Source organism: Pyxicephalus adspersus, chromosome 1 (assembly GCF_032062135.1).
Source record: "Pyxicephalus adspersus chromosome 1, UCB_Pads_2.0, whole genome shotgun sequence".
NCBI lineage: Eukaryota > Metazoa > Chordata > Amphibia > Anura > Pyxicephalidae > Pyxicephalus > Pyxicephalus adspersus.
In genome coordinates this window covers 174321204-174337575 of record NC_092858.1, presented here as the reverse complement: position 1 = coordinate 174337575, position 16372 = coordinate 174321204, and the positions used below count along the sequence as shown (strand labels likewise).

At 37.9% G+C, this 16372-nt stretch overlaps 1 protein-coding gene across 4 annotated transcripts in view; it reads right to left on the bottom strand.

Annotated features, from left to right (window-relative positions):
- Positions 1-16372, bottom strand: part of ZBTB20 (zinc finger and BTB domain containing 20) — a 523160-nt gene that overhangs the window by 375218 nt on the left and 131570 nt on the right. For all 4 annotated transcript variants that reach the window (XM_072398416.1, XM_072398417.1, XM_072398415.1 and 1 more), the window contains one exon: positions 9651-9710. The gene's annotated coding sequence lies outside the window, so the exon portion shown is untranslated. The remainder of the gene's footprint in view (positions 1-9650; positions 9711-16372) is intronic.

Genomic DNA, 16372 nt, shown 5'->3' with positions numbered 1-16372 from the left:
GTCGCCCTCTGTGTTAAAAGTAGCCAGGAGCGTTTTTTATTTTAGCTTGAACCATTTGTTCTGATTCCAAACTTCATCCTGCAAGAAATGTTGTGATTGAAACCAACAGTTAGTGAGTATTACAGGGATGTAAGCACAGTGTGCTTGACACATCAAGAGGGAAAAAAGGCTTGAAGCCATGGTGTTCTTGTGATGCTTACATGCAAATATATTAGCATTATAAAGCACAGCGGGAGCCTTGTGTCTCTTTTTCTAAGTGTTTTGTCCTCTAGAAAGGAAACACTAGTGAGTCGCTTCGTGACACGGAGGTTGCAACATATCCATTGAACATGAAAAAGAAATACCGTCGAGAGAACTCAGAGATGAGCTGTTTGAGAGCTCAACCTCCACAATAAAGGAGATTCTGGTCAAGTAAGATCTCCTTCTAGGTTTGCTTCTTTGTACTACTGCTCACTGATTGCCTGAATAACATAACTTAGTTTTATTATGTTACAACTCTGGGGCAGATTCGCAAATCTGAAGTTCATTACAGATATGATTCGATTTTGTTTAGTGGCATTTGACTTCATTTTCCACTACATTTAGATACTTTTCCGGCAGATAGTGTGAAGTTTGGGGGACACTGTATGTAAATGAAGATTTTGGGGGAAGTAAGGCACTTTTTAGAGACCACGTGGCTGTTTTTGGGTGGTTACTGAAAAGTTGAGTGACACAATGGCTACCATCGGCCTACAGCTTCCACCCGGTTAGCTTAAAAACATTTTGTGGAAAATACTGCCTTGGTATGACTGTAGGGAAACAATGAACTGGCTTGGTACAGTATTGTCTGGTAGTTTAGGCAAAATATTAGTTTTCTAGGCTAGGACTGAAACCCAGGCAGATCGAAAAGACCAGAAATTATTAAATGTATTTTTTTTTTAAAAAAAGCAGGCAATGTAAATATTTGAATTAGGTCTATCTCAATTTAGGCTAGGAGTAGAAAAAGCAGAACAGAGTCATTCAGCACGTGTGCCAAAAAAAAAGAAGATGAGCTTATCTTATGGAATTGCATCTTCTTCATTGACCAGTGACAGACTGTAGATGAGTCATTGATAGCCTGGTCTCATGTTGGCTATCATTCAACCCAAAAGAAGAAGACATCTGGTGGTGGAAAGCTAGAATGACTTGGGAAAGCACCAGCCTAAAGGTGAAAATTCCATCAATAGGGGCTTTTCATTTTTTTTTTACCGCCTTGGCGCTATTCCAGAGTGTGGCTTAAGGTAAATTTTACATGCCAAAAGCGGTAACCCCGAGCCTCGGGGTAGGAAAAAAATCCTACCTGCTCCCTTCGATCCAGAGGCATCTTTAGCGATCCCCGGTCGGCTTCTTCATCACATCCCCGGTGTGATCAATGTGATGGTGTGGTTTGGTGGGAAATTTAAACGCAGATTACATTGTAGTCTGCATTTAAAACATTGATCACAGTGATAAAGGTATAAAAAATAATCCAAATAATAAATAATAAATTCAAAGGTTTATTCTATTATTGTACCCTTGTTTGGACAAATTAAAAAACATAATTTTTTTAATAAAGTTTATTTTATCTAAAATTTTATTTATAAAATTATTTATAATTATTAATTTTATTATAATTTATGATTTGTGTTTCAAACTTTATCATACCCGGGAGTTATTTTTAAGAATTACAGGCCTAAAATATTAAACAACAAATTTCCAAAAATATGGGCATAATTAGACCACCAGGAGGGTTAAAGAGAAGATACCTGAACAAGGACCTTCATGAAAGGATCACCTAGGTATTATTTCAAATAAAAGCAGAAGACTTTAAAAAAACTTTTGAAAGTACAAGAACATGTTAAAACATATTAGATTTTGGTAATTGGATTTAGATTTAATTTGGGATGAACTCCATTAACCTAGACAAAAAAATATGCAAAAATATTTCTTTTTCCTTGAACTTTCAACAATGAAGAGTGGCTGATTGAGAGTAACCTTTCCGCTGCTTCAGGAATAGGTAAGCATTGACACTATCCAATGCTCTGGGGATAAGAATACAAGCTATATGCAGGTTGTTGACCCTTTAGTACAGAATGAGTAGAGTTGTACCCCACCTTATGGGAGAAGTTTCAACACTGCATTTGGCAATCAGCTTATCTAAACAGCAACATTCCACATGAAAAAATGCTTTTTTGGTTACATCTGATTTATGCAGAAAAAAAAGTCAGCGTCTCCTTTTTCTATTTCCATGTAGTGCACCGCTACCGAGTAGGATAAGAGTTAAAGTATCCCGTTAATTAATAAGATGTCTGATCAACCTGCACTTAAGTGAGACTCTGTCCCAAAATAAAAGCACTTTGCAGATGTGGCGGTAAATAAAGGAGACGTCTCTTGTTAGCGTGTCAGATTCTGTGGGAGATGTGGTGTGTTTACACACGGTCTCCATTGTTATGTGCTGTACATTGCAGTGAGCAATATTCAGAGTGAGGATGTTACTTGCATCTTCTCCTCCTTCCTGTCAGGACCTGTTGGAGAACTGTTAATCCCTGAGAAAGAAAAGCCGCTAATTATCACCTTCTGCAAACTACTGAAACAGAAATACTAGTGCGGCATAAACTTGACATTTTGGAGGGAAGAAAAACAGACTAAAACAAAAGTATGGATTTAAAAACTTCACAGTGTCATTTGCCATGTGGTCGCAGCTAACTGGTCTGTGGTTAATCGATCCTTTTGAGCGATGGCTCTTGGGTGAGGAGGAAACAGAGATTGCACACAATGCAAGGTAGCGGAACAGACAAGGAGAAAACAAGGTATGAACCTGGAGAGGAGGGTGTGATAGAAAATCAGCAACAACTTAAGCATAAAATATGTCTTATGATACATGTTACTTTTATAGTGTACTTGTTCACTGCACAGGGCTTTGGCGCGGAATAATTTCAGAACAATTCACTGTCACCAAACCCTAAAGTATACCCTAACAATAAACCATATTAATATTTGCTCATAACAACCCATCAAGTGACCACCAAGAACCCACTAATGTCTATTAACAAGACTATATGCATCAATGCAAAATCCAGGGTATTAAAATGTCTAGGGTAGAGTATTTTTGGCCGTTTGTGTTTTGTTGGGGAGATTTCCTTAGACTTCCTGTCTACACATCAGGAAGTGAAGATAATTATTTTAGTTGTTACCTGAACAGGCAGCACACTGGAAAATGTACCTTTAGCTTTTACTTCACATCAGTTTCTGTCGTAGTGAAAATGGTCACCAGGTCAAACGGTGGGTGAATCTTCTCAAAGGGAATGCATACCCACCTTTGCATTGATATCTACCCAGCAAGGACACAGCCAGCTATTAAACCCGACAGGGGTTTTATTCTCTACCTACACTTTCCAAAGCTCTGCTCATCACAGAGGTGAAGTTCATAGAACGGTACCATAACTAAAAATCGTGGAGTTAACAGTCTGCTGGCTGCCAATTAGACACCACCGCCATGCTCATTCAAATTGAATATGTTTTCAGCAGAAATTGGTGGGTATTCTTCAACCAATGGTAAATTCTGTATACCCGAGGCATTGTTCCATGCATGTGTATCCATGCAAGTAACCTTAGCTCCTCAGAAATGTAAAATATCTTTGGAACAAAAAAAAAACAAAAACACTGAACAATATATATTCTGAAACCTCTATTCATGGTATACTAGTAATTGTTTTTTGTGCTCCACATTTACAGGCACACCTAGCTGTCCACAACCAAAGTAATGAGAATTGTGATAAACAATGTTAACACTACCACTGCAAGCATTTTTTTTTTAAAGAAAAAAGCTTAATTAATTGAGTAAGTAATGCTAAGCCATTACACCCCTCACCTCCGGTAGGCACACCCAGCTCCAGAAATGTTAGGATTTCCCAGCCCCCTGCCATATTTAGAGAAAAAAAATAAAGAAAATAAAGTTGATCAATTAAAATAAGAAATATCCCCCTTGTCCACCAAACTAATTAATTTTTCATTTAGTTTGAGTCTGTAGTTAAGATCACTTCACTGCAGGTAAAATAAATTCTAAATAGGAAAACTCACTGATGATTGGTTATTTGTCCCCACTTAAAACAAAATACCCCAAAAATGAAATAATGCCAAATCAGTTTTCCTAAATGCCCATTTATGTGACATTCTTTTTTACTAAGCCATTTGGTATTTTTATGTATTTATTTGCACCATCATGATACTGCAATTGTGTCAAAATTTTCATAAGCAAGAAAAATAAATCTCTAATTTATCACCATAACAGAGCACTGACAGCCTATAATTTACACTTAATAAAAAAAGGTTGGCAATGGTTAACGAGGTCCAATGGTTTGCCAGGTGACATAAGGAGTACAGACCAGCGGTGTTACCTAGATCTGGATTGCTGTGTTATAACTGTGTAAATCATAGGAGCAGATGAGCAAAATTACAGATACAGATTTCAATTTCATTGTCAAGGGGGTTTCTTCATTATGGTATGTTATACTCAGGAAATAATCTACAGTCCATGGCTGCATTTAATTCATCTAGCAAGGTGCTGTGCCTGCCAGGAGACCCTCTTCCACCCTTCTGAATCACAATTATAACGGCGTGCTAAGTTTGGGCGAGGATGTCTTATTAAATGCAATCTACATTTTCCAGAATCTAAACATAAAACAGCCTGCCAAAACGACGGCAGTGCATCCTTAAAAGGCACTGGCGAGGTGCGATGAGTAGCGACCGCTGGCTGTGCTTTGCGTGAATGTAAAACACCTAATAATAATCATGGCCTGAATAGATAATGAATCTTGTCCATTTACAGCACTCTCCCTGTGATTAAATGCCTCGAGGGACGCAGGGAGCATGCTCATTTTAATTTGAAAATCTGTTCGCAGATATATTCATCTTACAATTATAGGTTAGGCTAATAGGTAATCAGGCCAATCTCCAAACAGATTCATTTCTTCCCTTTGTAATATCCAGGGACACATTTAAATGCAGACAACTCCCAACAACATGATGAAGATACCAAGCAATGCACTGCAAAACACATATAGATGGAGACATAAACGGCTCTCCATAGATTGAAGAGCAGCTGTGGAAAAAGTTTCAGCTACAAAAAGATTTCTGAATTTAGAAGCTTTTGTAAATTGCACACCCAGCTCTGTCACAGTATATTGGTAACACCATGGTGACCCCTTGGTACCTATTGTGGACCCCAGTATTCATTAGTGGAAGGAAAAGCATTTTTTTTGTAAATGGACCAAAACAATAATGATCCCTATGAGCCCTTTCACACCTGTGGTGGAAAATAATGCAATTGGCTGCTCCCTGGAATTTAGCAAATTGATCAGCAGGTAACTAGATTTGCACATCGCTGCAGCCCCAGTGTGTAACTCCAAACAGCAACTGCGTGGTCAAAGGTGACTTCTGCTGCCGCTGTGTGCAAAAAATGGATCCTAACTGCTCCCATTTACTTGAATAGGAAAGGTTGGGACCAAGGTTGTGCCCATGGCAGAACACTGAACTCACTGTTATATCCAACATGTCCCCAGTCAATGATGGTCACTTACAGCAGATCTCCAGTCCCAAGCTAGTTCTATAAGATGTTTGCAGCCTTTGATTATTAACTATCTACAGCACCAATATCATCTGTATGGCTAGCTAGTGTGGTATGGTATAGCTAGTACTGTGATCCAAGCAACCTTGCTAGTCATGCACCAACAATGCAATTAGCATGTATACCATGAAGCAGCACATTATTGACATCATGCTTCTTCTCTCCCCTCCTGCAACCATACCCATACTGTTAGACAGACAACATTGTGCAATGTGAGTCCATATGTAATGGAGTTCATCCCTCCTTATCCTATTCAAAATGCTGCTGAACAAGTAGTTATGGCTATCAAAACAAGCTACATTCCAGCTATATGTACTTGTTATGTATATGTTATGTGCCTGTTGCCCTCTAACAAAAGCAAAGTCTGAATAGGGTGTGCAAGCCTCCCCTATTCTTCTTTCTCATAGACAGAACAGGGAGCAAGAGAAAATGTCTTCAAACTCCTTTTAGACATCTTGCAGATATCCCCACTGGAAGATTTCTTCTTTTAACTCCTTATCTTATTCCTATGGTAATACTAACATTTGGTCTTTCAATTACTTTCTGCACAGGAGACAATTACCGAAAAGACACGTGTGAGGAATGTGAGTTCAATCTCCCCAATGGGGACATGGACATTAAATAACTTAAATGTGTACTAACCCTTCTCCAATCTAAAAAAAATGTGGGTCTTTTAAAAGAAAGCAGAATGCATCATGGAGAATCTAATTGATTTAGCTATAATGACCAAAAAAGCTTGAGACACAAAATCTAAGGCTACATAAACACACGTCAGATGATTCTGGTCCGATAATCGTGTGTACATCGCTTGTCAGACGTCGTTCATGGATCCGTCCTGGCAGATCTACGAACGACAAACGATCATAATACAAGTGAAGGGGAGAGAGCGCAGCTGTGTGCCCCTCCGTCGTTCTCCCCTCTCTGTGTGTACGCTATATGTACAGAGCTTGTTCAGTCTTTTGTCGTGTCCTGAAAGATCCTTTCCAATGACAATTATTGAACGTGTGTATGTACCCTAAATAAATATTTGGAAAATGGTATTATAAATTTGTGAATGAGGTATAAGGAACATTATGGGAAGTTTACTTATTCCTTTTTGCTGTTATATATTTATGAAACCATCTTAAAGAAATTAAGAAATAAAATCAGCTAGCCACCATTGGTTGCTACAGAGAACACTTTCCTTTAACTACTTCATAGGTAAAGGGTTAATTATCTGCTGCCGACTGGTAACACCCTCTTGTAACTGGCAATGTTTATATAACAGATTCCAACCAAAGTAAAGTACAACCTGTCTCCTTATAATATATTAATATTAATGTATGCATTCAAAACACACCAAGTGCAAATAAATGATTTCAACAGCTTTTTTTCCTTTTCTTCCAAGGATCGTTGTCTGAATATGGTATAGGCTTGGCAATAAAGTGCCCGGTGACACAGGATTGATATAACGAGACGCAGGCTGGAACAGGGAAAAGATGAAAGCTGTTTTCTTTGAATGGCATTTATAATTTTACCACGCACATAGATCACGGACTTTCACGGACGGAAAAAATTAGCTGAAAAAAGTAACTTTTTACTTGACCAATGAATGAACAGGCACCACAGTTTAGAGAAAAATATATATTGAAATATAAGGAGATGCAGAGATCAATTTTCCTGTTCCATCGTGTCCATTCGTTCATTCAGCATATATCAGTTCTTTCTGAATTTGAAAAGCGATCAATATTGCGTGAAGTAACTGAAATACCTTCGATTGGTCTGAAATTTTCCATCAATCATATAAGTACGTGGATAGGTTTGCGACTTTTCAAGTGATTTCTGTTTGATTGAATTTTGGAGAATGCAAACCTTTGCTTATCTTCATGAATCAGTCAAGTGAAAGTAAAGTGAATGATTTTGAATGATTAAACAAAATCGTGATTTATAAAAAAACTGACCACACATTTTGGTGTGATAGTGCAAAAGATTGAATTTTATTTGACATCCCCACTAATGCATTATTGAAAAAGTTGAACTCTAAATGTAAGGTTACAATAAATTTATGGGAGTTTTTGTCGTAAGAAGTAAATATCCCTGCCAGACTGCAGCCAGCATAATGATTTAAATAAAGTTTGGCAACTTCCCTGCCCACAGTCTGTGATTGGCCTGGGAGGAAGTAGAAGCACACCGATCAGTTCATCCATCTGCTTACTCTGCTCTTTCCTCCTGTCAGCATATGTTAAAGAAACACAGCATTAACTCGCTTTGGAACCTAAACTGCATGGGGTTTGTTGTAAAAACAAAGAACGCATTTTAGGATTAAAGAAAACCTACATGGGCATAGCTGGTGATTGTTCCCTAAGCCACATGACCACTGGTTGTTATAGCAAACACTGCTCTAATTGGCAATGCTTATGCCCACTTAGCTGCAGAAAAGTTGTCGGGCCAATGGAAAATGATCAATGCTCTCAAAGGTTTGGAGCAGACTCAGGGAATAGGAGTTTGCAGTGGCGCAGAGGGGTTTTAAAAAGAAAAAAAACTAGGAGGAGTTAACTATCTAAGCCCCCTGAATATTTGTAGGCAGTAAAAGCTTAGATTATATTTGAACTTTAAAAGTATTTCTATCAGGTTTACACATAGGTTAGATGGCGGCCGCATTTTTGGCCATGGTTTTGTTTTTGACATACTTTTGGAGAACCGCACAAATATCACCTGAAAAACTAGCTGTTGTTTTAAGGCTTCTTGGCCTCATATTGACTCTGAGGCAGCATTGAACTGTGTAAGCCTTTATCTGATGTTTCTCACACAAGTATTTATCTTTCACAGAGATCCAATTTAAGACAACACAACTTGAAAAATGAGGTTCTATTTTTGAAAAGGAGTCTGGACATAGACTGGCAGAAGTCACATAGAGAGGGGGAGGTCAGACATCCGGACGTCCATGATCTCACTAAATGTGTGCCGGGACCCGATATGATGTTTTTTGGCTTGCATTGAAAAACATTTCTTGCCCTTTTTACTCCAGAAGAAAGGAAAAATGATCAGAACCCTCACACAGAGAGACTTTCCAACAAATTGCCATGCATTTTTTTTCAATATTCCCTTTTGAAAACCTTGTTAGGTATGTCACGTTTTTTTCTTTTTACATGATTTTGTTACAGATTACGTAGCACAATATGCAAACACTACCACAGAGCACACTGAATGGAGAAAACTATGAGAAATATGTAGAAGATTTGAGCAATTTCATTTAAAGTTAATCTAATACAATTTTTTTTCTGTTGTTTGTATTGAGAATGCAAAAGTCAAAACCTTTAATTGTTCTATTTGTTATCTATATCCCATAACAGGCCATTCAGACTATGCATTGCATTAATGCAAAACATGAGCAAGCCATAATGCAGCCAACTAATTTGCAGCTTCTTCATTTTTACATGCTGCATTGCAATTGCAATAGTCCTTTGGGATACAGTTCCAAAGAATGGTTTGTGTGTTACAGTGCATTTTGCTAGCAAGCAGTATACACACGTGAACATGAGAATTGGCACTTCACCTCCCATAACAGGAAAATAGGAAAAGATTAATCCAAAGGATGAAAAATCTGGTCATAGCTGTTGCTGGAACTTTGGATGATACCCAATGGATGATCATTGTTCCAGTGACAACATTGTAGAAATATTATATCATTAATATTATTATATTATCATTATTTGACAATAGTCCCCTGGACACACAGTGAGGTTGAATCTCCCCAGCAAAGGCAAGCAGGGAAACTCTGAATAAAGTTTCTATGCTTGCCCAAAATGATAAAAAGAAAGGGTTGGCTTTAGATGCATTTAATCTCCCAGCAACTTTCTGGTCCTTTTAAGTGTAACTTGGCTTTCTATATCAGTAGGAGGCTGAATGAGGACAAAACTTCATCCTTACGCATACAGGTTCATTATAAAGTGAATTGGCATACAAATGCCTTAACTGCTCCGTTATTGAAACACCCTTGGATAAAATAACATCCAGACAAAGTGAACAAAGAATAGAATAACCTTACCTTACCAACTTGCTGAGAGTCTAGAGCAGCAGCAGCACTTTCTAAGACTCCTTTCTCATGCTGTAAAGAAAAAGAGAGAGATATGTACATTGAGACAGTGTGAATGGGACACCTTGAGTCTTCATCTAAATGACGAGCTATGGATTTGGGTGTGGGAATATTTTGTCTTATGTATACATATCAACATATATTCACTTGGCAGCCACAGGCCAAACAAAACACTCATCAGACAGCCTTTCAGGTGGTGTAAACACAAAATGCAGCCCTGCCATCGGGTATTGTTGGTGGTAAAGGGGGATTTTACATGTGCAGACTGGAAGAAAAGGATCTGGGAGACAAATCATTAATTATGTGCAGCTGTTAAAGAAGAACTCCGGGCTAAGGATGAAAAATGTCTAAGCATATCGCTGTGTTGCTTAGAGCTGGATATCCGACAGATATAAAAGAGTCCCGTAAAATTCTGTATTCTCTGTACTACATAAATCATTACATTTTAAAGGAAGAAGTAAAAGTAGCCGAATTTGACCTTGCAATGCCCTGAACAACAGAATTTATACTAGAGGAGCAAGGAGCAACATAAGAACCCAATCGATTGTGCCACAGTGCTCATGTGCCAATGCGGCACAGAATAATTATTATTTTTAACTTGTATTTAAATAGCGCCAAATATTACGCAGCGCAAAGTGAATAGTCGTATCACTAGCTGTCCCTCAAAGGAGCTCACAATCTAGCATGTATATATATATATATATATATATATATATATAAAAACACCATAGTCATATGTCAATAGCACAGGTAATAAACTTAACCACATGTTTTTTTTTTTTTACTGTGGGAGGAAACCTATGCAAACATGGGGAGAATATGCAAACTCCATGCAGATAGTGCCCAAGGTGAGATTCGAAACTTGCAAGTAAAACTCTGCAAAGGCCAGAGTGCTAACCACTGAGCCACCATGCCGAATAAAAGGTAGGCATACCTATCAGTCTTCTGCTTCTCTTTTCACTGTCAAACCACAGGCTAGGGAGCTACATGACCTGTAAGTGTTACTTGCCTACAGTAGTGAAGAAATCCAGATAGGACTATGTTGTATGGAAGATGTGTAAAGTCAGGACTAGATTCACAGAATTAATATAAATTAATTAGAAAAGCTTCAATCTATTTATTGTATCTGTTTATTTAGCAGTTTGCTTGGCGTTCAGCTTTAAACCAGCCCATACTGAGTAACAAATTATTAGGCCAAGTGCTATGTAGCGGGCACCATATGGTGACAAAGCAAACCATTGTTAGAATAATCCTCTTCACATTACTAAAGAAGTCTGCAGAAGTTTCTATGCAAAGCAACACACTTGTTTTAAAGTTAACATGCTCCTGAAGTTGTGGTATTTCAGGAAGACATGATGGTGCTCTTAGGAAGATGATTCTAACAACAAATTTGTGAAACCTTATGGTGTCTACTATCCAGGATTTAGCATAGCTTTATAGTTATTGCTTCTGTCTTCAGTGAAGGTTCTTTTTAAAGAAAAAATAGCTTCAAATGTGTTTTATAGCTAGACAGGAATCTGCAATGACTCTAAACTTGTAAAAATTACAAGAGCCATTCCGGTGTCTTACCACCAACCTAAGCTGGAGTATTACAGGTACTGGCTCACTATGAGGTATAATGGCTTTGTTTTCCTTCCAGGGGTGAATTGAGCTTGAAAAATTGGAGGGCATATTTATATAATACTGTATATTGAGCTGGTGTCCCTGGAGGAAGATACTACAAAACAGACATCAATCAAAGCAGGACCCCGCACTCAGTGTCAACTGCTGGGTGTTATATATCTGGTCACTTCTCTGACCTATGACCATAGCACCTGGAAAAGGGAAATTTTCCAGCACCAATGTCTTTCGTAGCGCTAAAAGTTTGTGCAAGTGAATGTTGCAGCCACAAAGGAAGCCAATATCAGAAGAATGCAAAGCTGTGAAATGCATTGGGTTAAAAGAAGCTGAATGACGAAGAATATTTGTAATAATGCCATGATATTTAGCATTGTATTTAGTTAAGCCCATATTATTTTCACAGTGCAGCAGTCATCTTGTTCAGCTTATAAAATACGTAATTGTTTGCAAATTAACTGTTATTTTTTTTTTCCTTTGGCATTATATATGTGAACATTTGTCTTGCATTGAACTATGTTCTTTAAGACAACACCCAAAGTGTGCGAGGGCACCCTCAAGTCTAGTGGGCATTGTGCCCTAGCACAGTTTGCGTGGTACACCCTCTACCCCACAAGAAATCATTTCTACCATGGCCTTTCCAGCAAGTTAGTAAGATTTGCATTCCTGAGCAAATGTATGTAAGTCAGTAACCCCTTGCAATGCCAGTGTTTTATCTCCTGCTTGGTGACACATAGACAAAGCATATCCCACTATGATACTGCTAAATATATTAGTTAATGAAATGGTGTCAATAGCATGATAAAGCTGCTGTTTCACACATACAGCCACCAGCCCAAATGTATTCTTGTGTTTAGGCCTTATTATATAAATGTATATATGGACATTGCAATTTAATTTGTTGGTCATAAGCCTCGCAGCCATTGAATTATTGTACCACAGTGCTTTACCTAAATGAATACCTATCAGTCCCTAATCAGAAGGAAGCTTAGAGTTTAATGTTTCAAATACATATGACTATGGTAGGGACATTAGAGTTAGTAACATGACTATGGACTTTGTACAACCCTGCATAATATGTTAGCACTATATGAATACTGCGTGATAATAATAATATTAATGTAGTCTACTATAGACACATGTAGCAAGGGAGGGCGGCACGGTGGCTCAGGGGTTAGCACTCCGGCCTTTGCAGCACTAGGTCCTGGGTTCGATTTCCACCCAGGACATTATCTGCATGGAGTTTGCAGGTTATTCCCGTGTCTGTGTGGGTTCCCTCCGGGTACTCCGGTTTCCTCCCACATCCCAAAAAACATGCAGTGAGGTTAATTGGCTTCCCCCTAAAAATTGACCTCAGGCTACATTAATGACATAATGACTATGGTGGGGACATTAGATTGTGAGCTCCTTTGAGGGACAGTTAGTGACACGACTTGTACAGCGCTGTGTAATATGATGGCGCTATATAAATACTGTGTAATAGTAATAATAATAAAGTTATTATATATGTTGCAGCGTAGCATATATATAAAGGGACAAATAATTAAATACCAATTTAACATATGCTTCCCCTAAACAATGGTCAAACATGTTTCACTCATAAATGAAAAGAATTAAAAGAAACCAAGCCTCGACTCCAGACGCGTTTCGCAATTAAGCTTCTTCAGTGTAGTGAGCCGTTTGACCACTTCTCCTCTATTCTGGTGTAACCACCAGCTAAGGAGGGCCCTCTGTCCATTGTTGTAGAAAGGCTTATGTACTATAAACTATAGATAAAATATTTTTTTTAACAGGGGTCACTGAAACCTAAAAACTAGTATCACCAGGGTAAAAAGTTGAGAAAGGTTGCTTTATAAGATAACCTAAAGGCTGTTAAAGTACCAATTCAGAGTTTATTTTATTTAGGGTAAAACAGACCAGTAGCCGTACAAACCGTAAAGTTGCTCATAAAAAATGAGCAATAATAGAAACTTTCAAAAGTTTCTTTGCAGCGTCCATATGTATATGTGTCCCAGATAGAATGCAGGTGAGTAGCCAGAACCTAAAAGCTCATAAACCTGCTTTGGTCTGTTTTACCTGCCTTGCACATAGGTTACACACGTTACAATTCTACCTGAATTCTCTGACTTATATTTCCAAGCATACATTTTTGATTGTAAAGCTTACATTTCCCATATGTACAATAACACAGCAAAGGGGGGGGGGGTCTAGACAAAATGTTTTAGAATATAATGTAAGGTAGAATACAAGGCAAGTAGGCATTACCAATTACATGGGTATACTTCTGCTTTAAGTTCCCCACGGTTGCAATTAATTAAAAATCAGATAATATTTGCACATTTTTATGTGATCATAACTCAAGATCCTGTTTAAGACCTGTACCACTTATTGGGCAGGGGATACACACACAGGGAACACATTTTAAAGGGAAAAAAAATTAATAACCAATAAATGTTATCACTTTAATCACGTTCACTCCAGGCCTAACTGACCGGACAAATTAATGCTGGCAAAATTACATGTTTTACTGTTTCACATAAACGTTTTAAGGCTTGTTAGTTCAATAATTAAGCAAAATTCAAAATGAAAATGCTTGCAAATTTAGTAATAAAGAAACAGTGAAAGTTGTAGTAATATATTTTCTTTTTTTTAAGTTTATCTAAAGCTTTAACTTTTTTTGCTGCTTAAATCATTGAAAAGATGATCGAAATAAGAGTAGCTGCAGAAAGCAATGTAGGGAATAGGTGACGGCCACTTTCTATTCCCGTCAAACTTGAGCATTCTCAGGCTGTCTCATGTGGGTCAAGTACAGCCAGAAAAGTATTGATGGACGAAAATAATGAAAAATATTTTTATTTTTTATTTTACTGGCCTTTATTTCTATAACTTAAAACTGATTTAAGCCTGCTTCTTGCATGATGCCCTGTGCTTACGAGTAATGTCATAACTCCCAATCAGCGTACTTGTTCTGGGAGTTTCAAAGCTAATAAATGACTAGTAAACTCTTACTATTAAAGCAGAAGTAGTACTTTTCCACCACAAGGTGGCTTTTGGTTTTGAATGACAGCCATCAACATTGAACCTACTTCCTCTGTGCCCAGCTCATTATTGACTCACCACAACCAATGACTGGAGTGTGAAACAGAAGCAACACAATGTTTATCTTTCTGTCACTGCGCTGTTTTCTTCTGTCAGCATGCTCCTTGTCAGCACATGAACATAATGGGCCTGATTTAATAAAGCTCTCCCAATCTGGAGAGTATACACTTTCATCCAGCTGGTGATCCAGGTGATCCAGCAAACCTCGAATGGATGTTTAAAAGTAATTTGCTATTTGTTAGTGAATATTTTCAAACCTGGACCTGATCCATTCCAGGTTTGCTGGATCACCCAGCTTCACTGATGAAAGTGTATCCTCTCCAGCCTTGGAGAGCTTTAATAAATCAGACCTGCAATATTCTTTGCTTCTTCCTCTCTTATTCAGGTTCCTACACTGCCTGCATTTAAAAAATATATTTTACGATGTATTAATGAATACAGAGTTTTATATATCTTCCTGCATATCAGTTTTAAGTAAATTAGTATATTTAATGTTTATGTCCTATTTTTGATTCTAAGAATGTGAAAAACCTACTGAAAGCTCAGAAAAATCAGACATTTCAAAGCAACAGTGGGCAACAGAGGTCTACCTTACAGCGTAGTCCATGTCACATCGAGAAAAGGATCTGAACTTGGGGGTGAAGGAAATTCTTGCTTTTTTTTTTTTTAATAACGCAAACCACAGGCTTCATCAGCCGAGGAAAACTGCAGGGGATGTCTAATTACTTTCTGTGGAGTTGTGCACATGATGTCAGCATACATGAATTACAAAGTGATTTTAAAGGAAGAATAAGTTTGAAAGACCTCTCAGAATACATGCCGCTCAGGCGGCCTGTGTCCGTTTGTCCGCACTCATGATTATTCATCTTGCTGTCAACTTTGTGCCAAGTTTCTGGGCATGCAACAAAAAAATGTGAAAAGCAGGTCTCCGAATAAAAGGAAAGAGACAATAGGAACCCTAGAGCACTGCAGGCGGAATTCCAGCTAACCTGTGATAAAACAAGGCAAAAATTTCCTTACATCAATCTTCCATTTTTCAATTAGAGCTGCAAAGTGATACAGACAGTGCATGGAATATTTATATTACACCATATATGAGAATTTTAGAGAATGCCCTTAAGTCTGTGAGCCAACATAACTGTCACATTCTATTTTAGCAGCAGCCAAAGAGAGAGAAAAGTACAAAAAAAGAAAGTACAATGACTCCAGCACACACAGAGCCCTAGCCCTTTGTACTGTACTTGAACAGAGAATTAAGAAAGCAATCTTAGCCTCTGAGTGAGCACCGAATCGAGAACAAAAGTGTTCTGCATTGGAGAATCACAAGTAATGCTGCTCACCAATTAAATTTGGGTCTGTGTTTAGAAAAAACCTACTGTAAATGAATCCTTGTGTATCTTTCACAACGGATGAAAGTAATGATTCAAGAATTTGGGTTTAAAGAGGAATTCCAAAACATGAATATGTTCGAACTAAACAACAGTTTTGGGTAGATGATGGAGAATCGGACCACCAGCTCGTTCTTAGTTTTCTATGGTGGTCAGATCTTACGTTCCACAGTTGGTACGCCTGCTTTGGGTCAGTACAGGGACCATGTTTTTATTTTAAAAAAGAAAAAACAATTTGAAAAAGAATCATGTTAAAGTTTGACTGGCCCACTGCTAGTTTCTTAGATCTTTGCCCAGTTTAAAGGCCATGACCTCAAAATCTTTACCTTGGATACTTTCAAGTGTATGGGATGTTCATGCCCGTTTCATATAATATGGTTGCATCCATCAGCCTTAAGTTTTCAAAAGAACACAATAGTAATGTAAAGGACAACAGATAACAATACAGCTTACTATAGAGGAAGCGAGCATCCTATAGGTGTGGAAATGTCCGATTCAAAGATTCTCCAAAAGGCAATGGCTATTTAAGCTCTGCACAATATGTCGACAGTATATAAATATAAGGAAATA